The sequence below is a fragment of the Seriola lalandi genome, unplaced genomic scaffold (genome assembly GCF_002814215.2).
Source record: "Seriola lalandi dorsalis isolate HSWRI2012SDOR001 ecotype SW California unplaced genomic scaffold, Sedor1 jcf7180002054927, whole genome shotgun sequence".
NCBI classification, from domain to species: Eukaryota; Metazoa; Chordata; class Actinopteri; order Carangiformes; family Carangidae; genus Seriola; species Seriola lalandi.
In genome coordinates this window covers 2,396,536-2,407,997 of record NW_019525479.1, presented here as the reverse complement: position 1 = coordinate 2,407,997, position 11,462 = coordinate 2,396,536, and positions in this window count along the sequence as shown.

The following is an 11,462-nucleotide window of genomic DNA, read 5'->3' as shown; positions in this document are numbered from 1 at the left end:
ATTTACAGTATATAACTTTACAGTCAATAAAAGAACCCACAGAGAATGATCACTCAGCTCTACAGAGCATTTCAGCAGCTTTTAACTTTTTTTGGTTTTACAGTGCGCAGCATTCATGTTTTCATTCAGTGTCACTGCTCTCATCAGGGTCCTGTCTAGACGCTGCAGACAAAAAAACACACTGTACGATACCTGTCCTGTAGATGATGGCAGACAGGCAAAGTTAGCAACCAGCCAGTAAACATATAGTGGAGCATAGAAGCAGATATTCTTCCTAAAGACTTGTTTAAGAGCAAAACACAGAGCTGAAAGGAGAGTGAACACTGGACTTAAGTGAGCCATAAACATGGCAGCAGCGAATGCTGTGCCGATTCTGCTGGATATATAAATACAAAACTGTTTGCAAAAGCATCTTCATGAGGTGTTAACATGTTGTATTTACAGCTTGTTGGCCAACAAGAAATCTAATAATGACAAAAAATCTGTTTCTCTCTTTATGACAAACTGTGTACTCAGGAACCTTCATGTTCCTGTTTTACAGATTTGTTTCTGTACTCAACAACCACCCTAAAGACAAAATTAACCTGGATTCTTACTTTGGCTTCAGCCAGTGCAATTAAGCGGTTTTATTTTTGATTTTTTTTTGCTCATCTCTGACATTTGTGTCTGTCTTCTACAACTCTAACATTTCAAAAATATCTAATTGGTTGAATCTGAGCTCGCACAGGTCAAGTGATTAAAAACTGTGAATGACTGAATGAGATTTTCAGTTTATCTTTGCAGGGATTCTATTTGCTGCTTGTTCATCATAGACCCGTGGTTTAGTTACTAACTCTCTTAACAAGATTTACAGGTCTCAACTCACAGGTCAGAACTATGAATCTGGAAACAATGCCTCGATAATGACTCTATACATAGAGCTTTGCCATACAAACATTATCAAGGAAAAGAAACCTTAGACTCTTTCAATTTTTCTGACAAGGCGATAGACTCCAGCAAACTACTGACAGACAGCGATGTTCAAGAGCAGAGTGAGTTCAAAGTGAACTCAAACAAGCACAGGCTCACAGACTTCACAGACCTGCTCACATCATGAGATTTACAAACTCTCTGTGGATCAAGAACATTTAAAAACACACAAGCTTTTTTTTTTTTTTTTTATGGATCTACACCGGACAATTATCCATGTGAGCAAAAATCTGGACCTAAGACTGTTTCCAATCTCACAACACTGGCCTCATTCATTTCATGCGGTCGAACCATTTAGTTACACAGTCGTTTGACAATAGGGAGTCTAATTATAATGCTGTAGTCATGATAAAAGGAGGATGGGCTCGGAAATCCAAACCTGTCTTTAATCCAAAGATGAAATTTCATGTACAATGGACAGCCTGTGATTGAAGTCTGGTTTCATAATTTTCAAAGTGGAACAACAACATATGCATACAGTCAAAAGCAGATGCTTGATTTTAAGATGTAACTCATGTAAATGCTTGTGAAAACTTACCAAAGCTAAAAAACAAAGAGCTATTACAGATTCAGAGGATGTCTAAAAAAAAAAAAAATGTGTGTGATTGACAAGCAGTTAAAAATAAAATATTTTCCAGAGCAGGACGACATTTCAGCAATATAATAACGCAGGCCTAATATGAGCTTGTTTCAACGTTGGGGAATAAAACAAATCACATGAAACAGGATGTGAGTCATCTGTGATCATATAAACAGATACAAACAACATTGAACACGTTTTGATATGATGCCTTGGTTGTAGATTTTTTTCCACTTTTCCAGAAACAGACTCAAATTTTTTTTACAGGTATGTTAGAGATGATTTCAGTTCATTCGACAACACCGAGAAGCGGAGGGTACCACGATTATAAACACAATAGTATGTGGTCCCGTCCTGTGTGAGGAGGAGAACACAGTTTAGTTAAAAGTAGGTGAGGCTGAACAAGCTGATGTGAGTGTTGTTGTTGTTGTTGTTGAAAGCGCAGTTAAAGGAGCTTTGTGGGACTCCGCGTGTTTGTCCTCGGGGCTGAATGTAACAGATGACAGAGATCATTGGAGCATTTTTTCACATCAGTCAGAACTTACTCCTTTTCACAATTTTATAGTGTACTATAGAGACACAGACACCATTGTGATATTTGTACCTAGTGCTGGTAGTTGACAAGTGGGTACTTGTCGTTCTATTCTTGACAGGTGTTAATACCTCACACTTCCTGCTCTCTTATTCCATTATTCTGGTGAGTACTTTTGATTCGGTGCTGCTGCAGGCTTTTCTGTGCATCACAAAATGTCCCAGTATATTGTGTATATAATGTGAGTAAAGGTCCCCACGCACGCTGCAGTAACAGTGATCTCATTGGTTCATTGTGTGTCAAATTGTGCAAGTTAGTCGCAATCTGTGTCAGTCTGTATAATGAATGCAGCGTGTGCTCATCAAAACAAGAAATGATTTTTTTTTATGTAGTTTTATTAAAGCTGCTCTGATCAATATTTTATATAAACAATGGGGGAGATGACTATGTGTAAAATGAAAGGGCTCGCTCTCAGTGACAAACCCACAAAGGGCATCTTAGCATCTTGGAGCTCAATGTTTTGGTTTTACGGCAATATTATGGTTTTGGTTCACTCCCACTTCAATACCGATTCTAACGAAACTTTTTTCGATACAAATTTCATCAAATCTACTTTTAAAAAAAAGAAAATTAGAATACACACTGCGGGGCACATTGTAGTTTTACTTTAGTTTTATTTTTAATGTCAGTCTCTTTACACACTTAAACATGTTTGTGTTAATAAACAGCCAAGCCCCAGCATTATTAGATCTCGATCTGAGCGTGCTACATGTATATTAGCTCACTTGACGCTGATTAAATTTACTAATTTATTCCATATGTATTGAAATTTGGTATCGATTTTATAATCCTTGATAGTATCAATTCAGTCGGTCGATAAAAGTATCAAAGTTTGATACCCAGCCCTATTTCTAGCGTCAAAGGCTGACAGATACAGTTAGCGACTAGCTGGTGAACAGAGAGTTTAGCAGCTAAAGAGCCAGGCATTTCCCTCAGGAGTTGGTGGAGACCAAAGCAGAGCTAAAAACAGAGCAAATATTGCGATGTGTAAATAAGCTACTCTTTGCTAAGCAGTTATCCATATGAACTTGCTGTGCTGCCCCAAAGTGGCCAAAACAAATCAATTAAAACTAGTTTAAGTATATATCTTTATCGGTCCTGTGTGTGAGACTATTCTGGTAAAACATGTTTGTTGAGGTTAAATTTTGTAAATGCGAGAACACGTTTTTTTTATTACAGATTGATTAATATCAAAGTAATGAATATTATCTGAAAGATGCACTGAGCAACATGAGTTAGAGATTGGTCTTAGAACACATCTTTACTCAAGATGCAGTGGTATTCCCATGTGCACAAATCATTGATGTGTAATTATGTGTAATTATTATTGGTGCAATAAATTACAGGCGCTATAGAAATTTTAAAAAAGGAGAAAAAAAATTGGATTGTGAAGGTGGTAAGTATAATAATTTCTTCTGATGTCAGCAGAGGAGTTCTTTATTCCAGGTGAGGACGAACGCCTACACTATAAGAAACCTGTAAGTAATGTTTAAAAAACCCCTGATGCTCTAAATATACTGTATACATACAAGGCTTTTCCCAATATTATGGCCTGTAGACATTTCTTTCCAATAATTATAATGTGATTATTTGCTGCGTTTTCATGTGCTGCGGCAAACTCATTTCAAATACTTTATGTTCTTAATATCCGTTCTTGTCTGTCAGAAATTATAGCAATAAAGTTTGAAAAGGTAGAAAAACTGAAAACTACAGATTTAAATAGTGTAATTGTCTGTTTTGCTTGTCAAAGCCTCACTCCCAGTGGAAGGGTTAAAGCTGATGGATTATCTCAGGTGGAATGGCTGTATGACCCAGATGTAACCCCGACCGTCACTGCAAACACACAACTTATCAGAAAAGGCTTTCGCATCTGTAGGAAAATTAGTCTAAGGCCGGAGCTGTCAGTCATTCTGCAGAGTAAGTACAGTATATGGGGCATGAAGGGAGGGAAGTATTGTTCACAATCTTTTTTAACCCAATAACACCCATTCAAACAATCTTTCTAACATTGCTGCTTGACCTATTTCCTCTCATGTAATATATCGTTAAAGCAGCCTTGTGAAATGGCTTAATTATTCATGCTTGATTTCAAAATGAAGAGCTTTGAGAACATGGCTCCACAGGAGGATTGACACACGCAACGTTGCTCTTACAAGCACACACACTGAGGCACAATGGGGCCTAGCTTACTCAAAAAAAAAAAAAAAACACACCCTTCACTGCTTCATCCAGTGTTGTGCACAGAGCATTAAAGCAAGAGTGAAGATAAATGCCCTGTCAGCGCCTTTAATGATTTATTTCAAACATTTCACTCGATCCAATAAGGTTACAAACTATGGCAGGTAATTGTTTATACAGAAATAGAGGGCATTTTGTTTGTTTTATTGAGCACTGAGCAGAGTGAACACGCTAACCTCAGAAATGGATGCACTGTCAGAAATATCAATTTGCTATCTTAGACTACATTCTGCACTTGCAAATATCATCACACATTAACACAGAGCGTCTTCTGCATTTTTACAATTTCAAATTACGCTCAACGCTACTTGCAAAGTTAGTTTTCTAAATCTTCCTTTTGTGAAGCCGGTCTTTCTATATGCACGCGCGTGCACGTGGGTGTCCACTTCACTGTGCGTTTTTTTTTTTTTTTACCTCCCCCCGCTTGCATGTTCTGCAGTTAGGTAAGGCATCAGAGCAGCCTGTCACTTGTCCCTTGGTATTGCTTTAGTCTGTGTCGACAGTGTGTCCACCCTGGGTTTGTCAGTGTCTATTCAGACCTGACCTGTCTTGTTCAGCACATGGCAGAGGATGCTGATGGACATTTCCAGTTCTCCTTCTCAGTGTCCATCATTCGGTGCAGGATGCATCCCTGACGCATCTTAGTTTGAGCTCCTGAAATTTGTTGACAGTTGCAGAGGGTGGTCTGCAGTTCTGCCACCCTCAATTATGGGAGATGTGATCTGATTCTGACTTGAGGGATGTAGGTTGCCTGCTGTGCATAAATGCTCAATTGTGGTCGATCGATATCTTGCTAATAGGTTTTGAAAATTGAAAACAATGCAAATAGAAAAGACGCGTAAACCCTGCTGAGGGATTTTGAAATACAAACCCAAAGGGCTAAGTGAAGGTGGGGTAAGTGACATTGTTTATTTATTTATTTCCAGTCCTTGTGGATTAGATTCATTCATCCTCTTTCATGTTTGTTGCTTTGCTGCCAGTCAATCTTGTGTTTGTTCTCTTAATTTCCTGTGAGTCGCTGATGAAAAAGAAGGAGTATTTAATTAGCACTCCCTCTGTTCTGTTGAAACAGTTAGTGTATTTTTATAGGACCAGGAACAGAGCTCAAGTCTGTTTCTAATGGAGATGGAGGCAATCAGATAACCAACATTGCCACCCATGCTCTCTTTTCCTCTTCTTGAAGAGGACAACTTCAGCTTTTAATAAACATGTAATAAGAAGGAAAACAGCTGGTAGCTGCATCACAGATGGTGCCGTTCTTGGCATCTCCAAGGAAGGGACCACACATACAGATGGCTCATTATTCCAGCATTTGGTTATGCATATTGCACAAAATTTTATTCCAATGCTTAACAACCAGTATAAGCAATACAGGTGTTACTATTTTTCACGAGGCTCCCCCTGCAAAGTAAGCAGTCGGGTTCTTGTTTTGGTCATATCTTTTGATGCGGATCGCTCACACGAAGCCTCAGAGTCTACCTCTCCCTATCAGTATTTCGGTGCTGTCTCTGTTTGTGAGGAGCGCAGCGTTAATCTGCACTCAGGTGTGATTCATAGCTAAACCAGCTGTCAGTCTTGCCCGGGTTGCAGCTCTGTTTTCAGACTGCGCCTTTGTGTCATTAAGGTAACAGCCCGCAAATACCTCAGCGGGTCGTTGATTAAGACAGAGGGAGAAATATTGATCACGAAAAGCAAAGGCAAAACAAGTCAGCAGCAGCCAGCTGAGAGCGAGGCCAAAGCACATCAGCACATAACCTTGACCTCCTCAAATCCCTCAGACCCTGCTCTTTCATCTCAACTTATAAACTCCTACTGTAGGCCGACTATCTGCATATCTATGAACTCAAGTGTCCTCTGTGGATTATTCATATTCGGTCAAATAGAAAAATGTCACTGGTGAAAAAAAAAAAATAATTTGAATGAAAACAAGGCAAAGGATTCAGTCCCATGAGAGAAACGTGTTCTTCGTTGAGTCTTTTTTTAGGTTGACTGTTTTAAATTACAGATGCTCTCTAATTGGCTACGGTCAAATAAAACCCGCCTAATGAGGCATTGCATTCATTTGCTTATTTCCTTTCAAGTTGTTTCCCTTTGTATCTCAGAGCAAAAGTCTGTTCTTGTGCTTGCTGCTGTTCCAGGCAGGGTATTCTTAGTCAAAAGACTATTACTCCTCAAATTAACATGTAAATATATATATATATATATATATATATATATATATATATATATATACACACTTTTTTTCTGCAACAGAACGGTTGAAACTGTGAATTTAATCATTAACTGCATAAACAGCAGCAACAATAAACCCTGAACTTTAACTTGTATCCCACCTCTCTGCATTATTTTGATGACCACAAGCAGGTCTGTAGCAAAAGACGGGAAAAAACATAAGCCTGCATCTCACTCCCCGCATCTCCATTATATGATGAACTTAGCGCGGACTTCTCCTTTAATGTGATGATTAAGTGCGCTAATCACAAATGAGAGCGAGATGTAGACACTTTTATCTGTCCGCCTGTGAGCATGAGTGTGTGTGTGTGTGTGTGTGTGTGTGTCCTGAAACATCCGAGGGATTTTCTTTCAGACCTCCTCACACTTGACACTCCATGTATGCTGGAGCTGTCCTGTCCAATTTATAACAGGAGTCAATGTGACCTTTATCCTGGCAATGACTATAATGTACTTTAGCACATGTCAGTCTCAGGTCAGGATCATCCCCTGTGTCATATGTTTTGTCTTGCATGTTTTACAGTCACCAGGGACGTACCGCTGTGCTCCTGCGCTGCAGCCTATTCAACTTTAAAGCGAACTTAGACAGGTGATAGCTTCAAAAAAACATGTAACATATTATTACCATAGAGACAGTGTTCAGAGGCCTGTTTAATACAGCATGCTATTATGCACCTATTCCTTCTGCATTATTATATTTTCAGAGATATTTATAGCTTGTATCATGTAGTTAGACATAATAATTACACAGTAATGACTATTTTGAACCCCAGTTTAATAATAATAGCCTTCTTTTCTTCCTCTATTCTAGTCTGACAAATGCAGGAAACAAAGGGAGCCAAATTATTTTAAAGAGCTTAAAAGCATAGGTAGGCTGCACAGAATAACTGTCACATGTTTTTGGCTCTAATTTCCCCCCTCATACTCATCTTATTGCTCATCAGCTAAGTTGTCAGGTCTGCTACATCCCTTTGATGGCATCACTGACAATTAGCAAGACGATGCCACACAAAACCATCTGGACAGGCACATCTCTCGTTGCTGAGGGAGACAGTTTCTGGTGTGACAAAAATAAATCTCAAGGTCAGTCGCTGTCACTTTTTAAAAGTATCAGATTCCTTCAGAGGTAGATTTATGGGATTGGATTTATTTTGAGAAGGTTTACTGGCTAATGATAAGGTGTCTCAGAGACTGTTAAGTGGAGATGAGGAATTAAATCAGTAAAGTATGTAACCTTGTATCTGATGAATGTTTTCTATTGTTTTATACGTCACCATATTTTATTGTAGGGATGCAGAAAAGCAGTTAATTTACATTTATATGTTTAAATATATGATGAATGTAACAGATAGATAGATAGATAGATAGATAGATAGATAGATAGATAGATAGATAGATAGATAGATAGATAGATAGATAGATAGATAAGCAGGTGTTGACTGTTTTACTACCATTCAAAATATGATAGACCTGGCATGTCATCTTCCCAGTACACTCAGAAAAAACGATCAATTATCAAGAGGGGCGGGAAATTGATTTTCCCCTTCCCCCTACGCAGCAAATGTTCCACATAAATATATGATACTTTGACAAACCTTTCTGTATTAAACCTGAAGAGCTCTGGCAATGAAAGTCAGACTAAATATAACTCTGTTAAGACCCACTCACACCAGCGTTTCAAAAACAGCAGAGTTTTGTGGCTGAATCACTTAATTTCACTCAAATCACTACAATCAGTGGATTCAGTCCTAAGACAAAGTAAAGTTGCATCATTTTCTGGTGAACTTTGACACACAAATTTGACGTTGACCGATAGCAAGCCATCCTGACAGAGCTGGCCTTTGAGGGAACAGAGAGTCCAAAATGAAGGAAGCTATGTTAGCTGTGTTGCTAATCAAACTGCTGGAGTATAAACTGTATCCACAAAAGTGGCGTGGTTTACAGACAGCTGAGAGAGGAGTCGATGGCATGAATGCAGCATTTTAAATAAACTGTGTGAACTTATCGCTTTTTTAGCAACCAAGCTAACAAGCTTGCTAAATCACAGATAATGCTAGCTAGGCAAGCTAGTTAGCTCAGAGCTTTATCCCCTTCGAACAACTCTTTACTAAAATGTAGAAATAATATAATTGAAATGATGTAGATTTCCATACTAAAAGACGGGTTGAATGTCTACATCTTCCTTTTTACAAAACAAAGAGTGGCTGATATTCAGGTACTGTGGTGTTAAAATGTGGAATGCTAAAGTACACACGCTCGCTATAATTAAAAAAATTCAAGTTCAATTAAATCTTTCAACTTTTATGTGTCCTTATTTTCATAAATTTAGTGTATTTCTTATTGTCATTTATTTACCTTGCACTTTTCACATTTATATATCTATTAGTTTGGATTTTTTTTTTTTTTTTTTACTTAATTTGAAGGTTGGTCCAACATACTTGCCTGTTGACCTCTTGACTTGTCCAATCCACACTTATGTTTTATTTCTATTATCTGGTTTTATGCAGAATATGTGCGTGCAAATATCAATAAACAAAAAATGCCAAGGACAAAATACCAAGTGGGAGTTAACAGTCCAGTACAGAGAAAATGGAAACTCAGAGAACAGCTGTGGTTGACTAGTGCTAGCATGTTTCCAGCCTGCTAGCCATTAGCTCAACAGCTACAGTAGTACAACAACAAGCCCTGCAAGTAGTCCACTCCGGACCAAGCTTCTAGCACAGGATGAATGTCGCTGTGCCACTTTCTTGTATAATCAGGCCTTTAGTCATTTGGACATAAAAAAGGCAAATGGCAAAATGATATTGGGTGTTTTTTTTTTTTTTTTGTCCTGACCACAAGAATTCAAGAGATTCTGTGACCACAGGCTTTAACATCATATATGACCATTTCATATTCATTTATAACTGCTTAATTTTTGCCGACAGATTTTGATCAAGGTTGCGGGGGCAAATAGATCGTTAAACAGAAACTAGAACATACTGTCGTTGTTTTGAAGAGCACGTTCAATGCGAGCACTGCTCTCGCTACAGTAACTCATCCGCAGCGCCTCCACTGTGTGCTCCCATGATGCTTCTCTGCTTGTGTGTCCATACATCATGTTTGTGCGTGCTGTAGTAAAGCAGATCCCCTACAGAATAGGCTCCAGAGTGTCATCCGCACAGAGTTATCCCTCACCACTGGCTGACCGTGGCATTATTCCGATGGGGACTGTTTGACTAATAAGCATTTTCGCTTCACAAGTGCTGGCTCTAGTCAATGCTGCTGCTCTGGATATACATACTCTATAGAGGACACCTTGAATTGGAAAAAGAAAGGTGGCCAACACTATTAAAAGCACCCACTGGTCCGGAAAACACACTGTGATTTCATTACAAAAATCATATAATGGTTGTAAACACAATAAAGAGTTGCAATTTCGCTTGGAGAATTTGCAGTGTATGTAGAATAGCCCTCTCTCTCTCTCTTTTTTTTTTTCTTTGACAAGTTACACTTGAATGTACAAGATATATCCTTCTGTTTGATTTCAATACGGCTATAGAGGTAAACAAATACTTTACTGAGCAAAAAGTGGAAGTGATCTAATAAAGAGATAATATAAACACAATGTAGTATTTGATTTTAAATGCACTGTGTCATAAAAGGAAGCACAGGCTCGACACTTTGTCCACACCTCAGTGGGTCAGCTAAGAGTCAGTGATCCAGCTACACTTGCTGTGATTAACTCTCTGTGCTGCTTCACAGGTATTTCCATTTCCATTTAGTAAATTTACCCTTACAAACGTGCTGCAGATGTTACATAAATGTAATGGAACAAAAATAGTATATTTGCTTTTGGGATATCCTCAAGTAAAGTTCATGTATTTTAAAACACAAGTGGTTCTGTATTTCAGAGGTTATATGTTGTTAAAGGAGCCGTGCAGTGTGTCTGGTTGATTAGTAAAACTCTCACAAATGTCTGTAGTAAAATTAATGCGCAGTATGCTCCATGTTGATCCTTTTTGGTTTGAGCTAAAAGGTGAGACTGAATGCTGACCCTCCCTGTGCTGGGCTGACCACTCTATTATAGCTCTTTGATGCTACCTGATTGTCTACCTTCCACACGCAGTTTCAAAAATGCACGTCGTAAAATGACCTCTTTCTTTCTGCCTCAGTTTCTGGAACTGAGCAGTCGCAAGAGTTACTTGAAAATTCGTTTTCTGTCCATATTAATATTCATGTCTGCGCTGTAAATAATATTTGTTGCTGCAGCCACCAAAAACAAATTCACAGCACTCGGCAGATTCAATAAGCAAATCCAACTCTGAGATTCAGAGTTTCTGTGGCGCTGCGTTATTTTGCTGTACTGTAAGGCAGGCGCAGGTCCAAGGTTTGCTGTTGCTAAGTAAAGTGCTGCGATTACCTCTGCAGACCACCCCTGAAAACCTCTTCTTCCTCTGCTGTTAAGACGTCCCTGCAGAAAGCCTCGCAGCACAGGGATTCAGTCCATGGAGGTTTCCACCATCAGATGGTGTATAGCGTCCCACAGTCTCTCACGGTAGGGCTTTGGTAGAAGTTCAGCACACATGAGACACCGTCATTTGAAAAACATCTGTCACTCTGACAAATAATAAGTGCACGGGGCCTCCAGGGAAAAGGGAAGTGCAAGCTCCATATTTTATTTCTTTCTGTATAACACTGCGACTGACTGCTGTTTTTGTGTGTGCTGAACTGTACTTTATATCTAATGCAATGCATGCTCACACTGACAATTGACATTTTAAGGGCATTACCCTTGACAAGGCGACCTGGACAAATGAAAGGAAAAGGCAGAATGATTTATCAGGGGAGGGGGAGGGGGAGTGGGGGGTG